Here is an 8,378-nt window from a genome sequence, read left to right on the forward strand (position 1 = left end):
CACACACGCATGCATACCTTCGCATGCAGAGATAGTTCATTAATGTATTGATAAGAGAATGGTTTCTTGTGTGAGCCACGGCTCAAAGCCTGCTCTCTGACTCCATCACCTCTGTCTCTTAATGCAATGGGATGTCTCTTAACTCAATATTGTCATCTTTAAATTCTCCAGGTTTGAGTCAAAGGAACAAAATACAGAAGACCCATGTCAAACCAACAATGTTTTACCATATCCTGGGATGGCACACTTACCTTTCCTCAGCTGGCCCTGCAGTTGGACTTGCTGTCTCTTGTCAGGACATAGCTACGTCTGGAGCAGAAGATGGTGGGTGCAGGTGTTGACCTCACATTACGACACAGATGTGAACCAGGTTCTGAAGGGAAGAGAGAGGCTACCATTTTGTCTTAAATCTTCCACTTGTGTTCACTCTTATGCCACACATCTGAGGCAGGCCAGGGCACGTTAGCGCTTATCCATGACTGATGAAGATGCGTGCTGGAGGAGACACCACATCCAGGGCCACAGAGCCCCACGCTCCTGGGCTTAGTTTGGATCCTGGGCTCCTGCCATGCAGGATGGCAGCCAGGCCCGCTCAGCTCACCATCCACAAAGTCACCGGGAAAGTTGACCCCTTTTCTGGAGGTTGTATTCATTGGCTGGAACTGATCGTAGTTAGTGTCAGTGTGAAGACCGCTTGTTCTTCACTTCCTAGGCCCCTCTATAGCTTTGCATATTCAATTCCAAGAGTAACTGAGCATGTGTGGCATTGGCTGATTTTTTTCTCTCAGCATTTAAAGTCACCCATTCAGAGCTAATCTTTAAAGGCCTCTGGGGAAGCAAGGGAATGAGTATTTCAAGTTTCTTCAACATGTCTCTCTCAGTCCAGAGGGAAAAATAATGTGCAGCCTTAGAACTTCCAGAAAGTTCTCTTTCTAAAAGCCCTCTGCTTTTTAACTGTGCAAAGGAGGATGATGTTCAAATGTTAGTCTCTGGTCTGGGATTTCACTTATTAAACAGAATGTCCTTGTAACAATTATTTAACTTCTCTGGGCTTCCATTTCTTTTTGTTGTGAAGGAAACACTCTGTCCTGTTTCCAGTCTGTCAGCTGTAGAGATGCCATGTTGGATGCTTTTATAGAGGGTGAGAGCAAAGTGTCTCCTATCAGCATGGCTGTCTTGGGTCTTGTGAAGTGCTGCTCCCTTTACACTACAGTTGCCCCCCCCCACACACACACACACAGAGAGAGAGAGAGAGAGAGAGAGAGAGAGAGAGAGAGAGAGAGAGAGAGAGATTCAGTTTGTTGCTTCTATCCTGTAATCTGGCTTTCTTATTTAAAGTTAAGATGCTAATGAAACTCTTGAAGAGATGATTAAGCACTGTTATTCTGATGGTTGAGCCTTGTTCTATCAATCATGTAACATAGCATGGGCATCTCCCTAAGATATATATACACATACACTGTACGTATGTGTATGTATGTGTGTGTATGTTATTATGATGTGTGTGTGTATGTATGTATGTGTGTGTGTGTGTGTGTGTGTGTGTGTGTGTGTGTGTGTGTGTGTGTGTGTGTGTGTGTGTGTGTGTGTGTGTGTGTTCGTGGTAACTACTACCTAGGGAACCACGTGGAGAGGGAAGCTAAAAGGGAGACAGCCGGGAGAGGGTGACTTGCATACCACATGGTACAGTAGCAGTGGGAGTGAATCGATCTGGCCTTCAGAAACTGATAGAAAATATTCCTCTTTATATATGTATATATAGTTATGTATAAAATGGATTTATTTGTAACTGATAGGATGTATAAGTATGTAGGTAACACACAGACACAGACGTGATATTTTGTACAATATATGTATATATAGTTATGTATAAAATAGATTTATATGTAACTGATATATGTAAGTATGTAAGTAACACACAGACATGATATTCTGTACATGTTTACTTGGTAAACACACACATACACACATATACACATACATGAGTGCTCACATACATACATAACTTTTCTGCGTCATTAGTAAGATATGTATGACTAGCTCACACCTGTACATTTCTCCTGAAGTTCCCAGCAGGTGTCCCTTCCTCACTCAGCCCTGACAACATCATACGAGTGTGCACACTGATCTCCATAATTGCACATTCTTGCATTGGTGTGCGGATGTGCTCCCTGTCTGCTGAACTGTTACCTCAGGTCGGCAGTTTCTACTCTGGCCCAGGCAGACTCCATGTATACAGCAGACCCGAGGGCCCTGCCTACTTAATACTCAGTCCTCTGTATCCTTTCTCTGCCCTCTGCATTAGGTCTCTCCCCATCTGACCACTGTCAGTCTGATTATGAGCTCTCTTCTCTTACCTGACAAACTCTGCTCCAGTCATCCGGTCTATCCTGCTGCTGCTCCATATGTGCCCGTTTGTCACAGGCGAAAACACTCGCAAGGTTTGTAGGCTTGACAGCCATTTGTCCTCCAGCCTAGCATGGTGTAGGACTTGTCACATCCCTCTTCAACTCAGCAAATGATGACCAATGAGCATCGGTGACCGTCACCTTGGCAGACGGTCTGTAATCCTTGCTGCCGATCACCCCTCTCTTCCTTGACCTCTGTGCGTTTGGCACAGCACACCTCCTGCTCTTTCCTGACAGAACCACTGTGTCTGCCTTTCAGTTATGTACTCCCACGGCCCACTGCCATCCTGCTCTGTCAGCCATGGGCACTCATTGTCCTACCTCCCTGGTGTCTTCCATCAGGTGCACTGCTGTCTTTTTCTTACTGGTTGATCCATATGTGTTCCTCACTTGTTCCTTTCCTAGACAGAAACCACATTGACTTGACGGATATAAGAGGTGACGATTTGACTTCTGCCTTCTCCTGCCCCACACCACCCTCCATTAGATCTCATCTATCAATATAGTCTACACCACCATCTGTTTGTGGATAATCCCTGAATCTCTGCCTCTAACATGGCACCTCCCAGGAAGCACAGACTACAGGGCCCACTTGCCAGCCCTGTATTTCCAAATGGCTCTTGCTAGATACTCAGGCTTGCTAGGCCAAACCCATCTTTTATTCTGTTCTCCCTGGGGCAGGGTTTCATGAAATTCTTCCTGTCTCCGTTGATAGCATTGTAGTCTCTTCCATTTGGTACTGGAGCCTGTCTTGGCTCCTCTTTCCCTAATAGTTCTCATTGATTTTTACCACAATAAAACTTTCAAATGACACCCTTTACTGGCCGCAACTCCTGAAGCTACTTGAACCAAATTCAGAGTTTTCTCCATCTAGTCATGAAGTTGAAAATGGGCCTTTTCCTGCCTAGTAACGAAAGAATTGGCAAGTGACCTTGGAGAGTACCTGTGACCTTGGAGAGCACCTGTGAAATTGTCCAAGGTCAGAACGGTGTTTTCTATGGATCAGACAGACTCATGGTCTCTAAGGGCTACACACAGCATTCATTGCAATCAGAGAGACTTGGAAGAATCTAAGTTGAGTTGTGAATGCAGAAGATACGAGAATGTGGGGAAAGCCAGCTGTCTGTGAACAGAAGACAGCAGTGTGGCACCATGGAGGTGAGTCAAGCAGTATGGACAACAGGGAACACAGGATTCAGAGCATCTCCCGACACGGGCGTCTTCACACTGAAGTCCGTAATGTCTCAAAGATGCACTTGGGGCAAGGGTAGTCACCAAACACATTTGCCAGAGCTTCGGTTCAGGAAAGACTGGGTCAGTGAAAATAATACAGCGAAACGAAGAGAAGGATTCTTGAGAGCAGCAGCCAAGGTTGCTGAATCATCTGGCCCTGCCCCATGCCGAGCAGTGGGAAGGCAGGAGGAAGGCAGGAGGGAAGACTAAATCACAGAAGCACAGAGACGATCCTGGTGCAGTCTCACACAGCCCATTCCACCCAGCACCAACTATGCCTCCATTCTTCTGGGGAAGCTCAGCAACACATGTGAGAGAATCCTACTGTGAACCTGCCTTCTGCAGAGCTGTCCGACTTGGCGAAAGCTCCTGATGGAAGGAAGACACCTGACCTCATAATGTCCTCACGTGTAAGTGTTATTAAATTGGAAGGAGGAGACCCAACTTCATGAACGTCCTTATTCTGGAGTGTTATTTTAAATGTCTTGGGCACATGCATGTGCTCACACAAGCATGCATAGATATACATACTTTTATACAGGCATACATGCACACGGATGGTCACACATGATCACACATGTAGTGACACGCACTAACACAAATATGCATGTATGTATTTCATGCAAGCATGTATTCACATACCCATAGGCATATGCTCAAACAACATGCATGTGAACACACAGATGCTCAGATAACCATTCACATATACACATGTGCTCATGTAAGCATGAGTGTGCATACACATGTGTTCACATAAACATGCATGTACACACAAAATATGTATACACACATGTCCACTCACACACTGAAGATGCCTTTAAGGGTAGAAAAATATATAGATAGTAAGAAATCAGACCTCCGTGAAGGCAGGCACTGAAGCCAATGTGTTGAGTGCACAGACCAAAGCTCCCACTGGCCTCCAGCGAAGGTTCGCTGTTGTTGTCAGCTTGACTGGGTGTGGGATCAACTAAGAGAGAGACATGCTTGTGGGAAGGTCCGTGAAGGTGATTGCAATAAGAGCTGAGGTAGGAGGACCCTCTCCCAGAGCTACAGCATTTTCCTTTGGCAATGCATCCATCCATTCATGCATGCATACATACATAGCCCACAGAGAAGCCTACTGCCTGTCTGCTTTTGCTCCCTGCTGGTGAGTGAATAGATCCTGTTGCTGCTGCTGCCACTGCCACCATTGCTGTTGCCTATTACTGCCATCAGAATCCAGGTCCTTAGTCCTTCCAGTGTGGATTGAGTACCAGAGGCTTTCCAGGAATCTTTGGGTATCCAGTGCCAGGCTGGAATTGCTGAGGCTTCCAGCTTCCTGAATGCAGCAGCGACCAGACTCTGAAGCCTCTCCATTCCAGTGGGCACTGTTGAACTACCATGCCCATCCTGTGAGACCCAATCTAATAAATGACGGGCTATACCTTCATTCTCTCTGTTATCCTCCTCTAGAGGACCCTGGTTCACTCAGTCTTATTGGTGTGGGGTTAATATGGCCGCCAAAGGAACAAGAAACAGACTTTTGGTCAGCTTACAAAACTGCAGAGAGATCCAGACTTTCTGAATAAAGCCAGGACATCTGAAGGAAGAGTAGCTTCAGAAACAGAGAAGCTGCCTGCATGATGGGGAACTGAGAGGACACCTCTTCCACGGTTCCTTTTCCAACTGTAGTCAATATAATTTCCCAAGAACATAGCACGGAAAGCTTGGTGTGGTGTGTGTTGGGTGGGGCTCAGTGGGTGCAGCCACCCTGTGCTCCAGGATCATCAGAGTAAGGCACTGCCTACAGCAGTTCTTGGCAGCTAGACTTACACATTTTATATAAATTCCCTCTTCTTGACCAGCCTCGATCATATTCCTGAGCGAGTCCTACCTATGAAATCTGGTTGAATATCAGTATGTACACACATGCACATACACATATCTACTCACTGCTGTGATACACCAGAGCAAGCAGTTACTCACTGAAAGTGGGAAGCAGAAGCCATAGCAATTTATTTCTGTTTTCAAAGACTTGAAGAACCATAAAGGCATAATAAAAATGGCCAAGGAAATGGAGGTAGTATGAGGGCAGAGAAGAGCAAGGCGTATGAACAGAGTATTTCAGAACTGATTAAAATAAATGAAGCCAAAGCTACCCACGGTAGGAAGTAGAATGCTGCCATTAGAGAAGCAAGCAAAACAAATGTCATTCTAAACTGCTGTGTGTTGTAAATGATCTCCGGTATTCAAGAGTAACATAGCTGCCCATTTGAAAAGATCAAGAATAGAAGGGACTCATAGTTCCTATGCTCTCTCCAAAGGTACCTGGAGAAGAAAGTAAAACATCCAAGAGTGGGGTGCGAGCAGCTGACCTAGCAGGAAGTAGGGTAGTCTAAACCAGCCCTGGCTATAGCGTGACAATCAAGATGTCAAACTTAATCTACAACTCAGAGTATGAGATACTACACACAGACACAGCAGGGCATCCTGCTGGGGGGGGGACAGTGAGCTGATAGCCCCAGGGCTGCCTTGTGCTTGAGAAGACATTGTGTCTGTTGAACTTTAGACTTACCATCCTAATTGGAGGCATCAAGCAAATTAGAGAAAACTAAACATGATACAGAAAAGAGAAAGAGAAAAGCAAGAGTTCAAAGGAAGAATGTAGGATTGAAATGTGACAGTAATCTTGTGCACAACGTACAAGATAAAAGAAGATTTCCAGATGGGAATTTTAAAAATCAAATCATATGTCCTTTGCGTGAGTTTTGCCTACAGCCTAATTATGCAGAAATGCTCAGGTAATTAATTGAAAAATGGATGCCAGGCGAAGGACAACCACAGGATGCTGTGTGTAGCAGTATTAATACCAGAGAAAAGAGCCAAAAGGCAAAAACCACAATTACAGATGAAGAGGGCCATTATGTCTTGATTTAAGTTTAAATTTCCCAGAGGGTTATAAAAAGTCTAAATATTTATGGATGTAATAAAATAGCCAAAGACATTTTAAAAAGTGACAGAATTATATGGAGATATAGGCAAATCCATTAATAGATTGAATCTACTCATATAAGTTGGTTAGAGATTGATAAATCAGACAGGAAATATTTAGTACAGAGAAAAATATTCGAGCCCTACAATTAACAGGCCAGGATTCACAGGCACGGGAGGAAAATTCAATAATGTCAGAACCATTATTTTCATTGCTACAAAGACGATTTACACAAATATCACGCCTGTGTCACAAAAACAAGACTAAGTGGTTTTTAAAGAGTTAAATCAGAGCAGGTTACATTTTCTGATTACAATGTGGTCAAGCTGTATATCAACAAGAAGTCAAAAGTATTCATGATAGGCACCCTTAAAATGAATACAAAGTTTTAAAACGTCTGCTTCAGATATCAATCAAAATGTGGCTATGGAAGGAATTGCTCATCAGGTAGTGCACTCGATGGACAAGTCTGAATCCCTGAACTCAATCCTAGAAACCCATGTATGGAAAGATAGAAGGATACAAGTTGTCCTCTTACCTCCAACCTTATGCTATTATGCTATTGCTTGCACAACCCCCCGATATTAATAGACAAAAAATTTAAAAATGAAAACAAATTAAACAGTAATGACAATGATATCTATTAAAACAGACAAGAGCCTGTGTATGAGGGAACATGGAGAGAGAGAAAGCCAGAGCGATTTAGGAGCTTGGCAGCTTCATTTATAAGAGCCCACTTTCAAAAGAACTCACCAGCGGGTTCCGAGGGCACACCTCTAGTGACCTAACGACTCTTTGCTAGACTCCATCCCTTAAAGGATCTACCATGGTAAAAGAACCAGCATATTAGAAAAGCCAGTGCTACCTTCCTGGGATAAAGCTCTAGCACAGTGTAAACAAATTAACACGGGGTGTCAGGAAAGAAAAGAAATGTAACATTAGAGCCACTGTGAGTATCCTCACTTCATCTGTCATTTCAGGGAAGTCACAGAGGCAGGAGCCCGAGACATCTGGTAGCCCCACATCCACAATCAAGAGCAGAAAAAGAACTAATGATCCACACTGTCTGCTTGCTTTCCCAAGTAGCCTTCTTTGTCTTACACAATGCATGGCTCAGCCTAGGGAATGACGCCTCCCACAGTGGGCTGGGTCAGCTAAACAATCCACCATAGACAGGCCAAGCTGATTCAGATAATTCTTTAACTAAGACTCTCTTCAGAGATGGTTCTGGATTGTGTCAGGGTGAAGACTGAAATAACACAGCCATATAATCAAGAACCTCCGAGAAGAACCATGCTGTGTGTGTGGTGAAGCTAAGGTGAAAGTGGAGAGTCTTTGAGTCAGACAGTGGAGATTTGTGGAGGCAAACACTAAGCTGGAGTATTTAGAAGTGTGGTTTGACACCGTCCGTGCATACGTGGGATCAAATCCCATCTACTGTAGATGTTTATGAGCTGTATGAGGTGACAGTCAATAGGCGGTAGGGTTTAACTCTGAGGAACCTCAACACAGAAGTTAAATGGGGTCTATTGGTTATGCTTTCATTGTTTTGATAAAATGTGGAGGGTGTGGAGGTCAACCTTGTGAAGTAAAGAGTGGGATGGAGAGCAGGGCACCACAGGTTCCTGTGACTCCTCCAAGAGTCCTGCTCTGCTGTACCTGGCATTAGATCTAAGATGACTCCCAGAACATGGATCAGACAGCAAAAAGAACCAAGGTGAGGACAGCAACTGTTTCCCTGGCTTCATGGAAGTCCTAACTGTGAC

The sequence above is a fragment of the Rattus rattus genome, chromosome 13 (assembly GCF_011064425.1).
Source record: "Rattus rattus isolate New Zealand chromosome 13, Rrattus_CSIRO_v1, whole genome shotgun sequence".
NCBI lineage: Eukaryota > Metazoa > Chordata > Mammalia > Rodentia > Muridae > Rattus > Rattus rattus.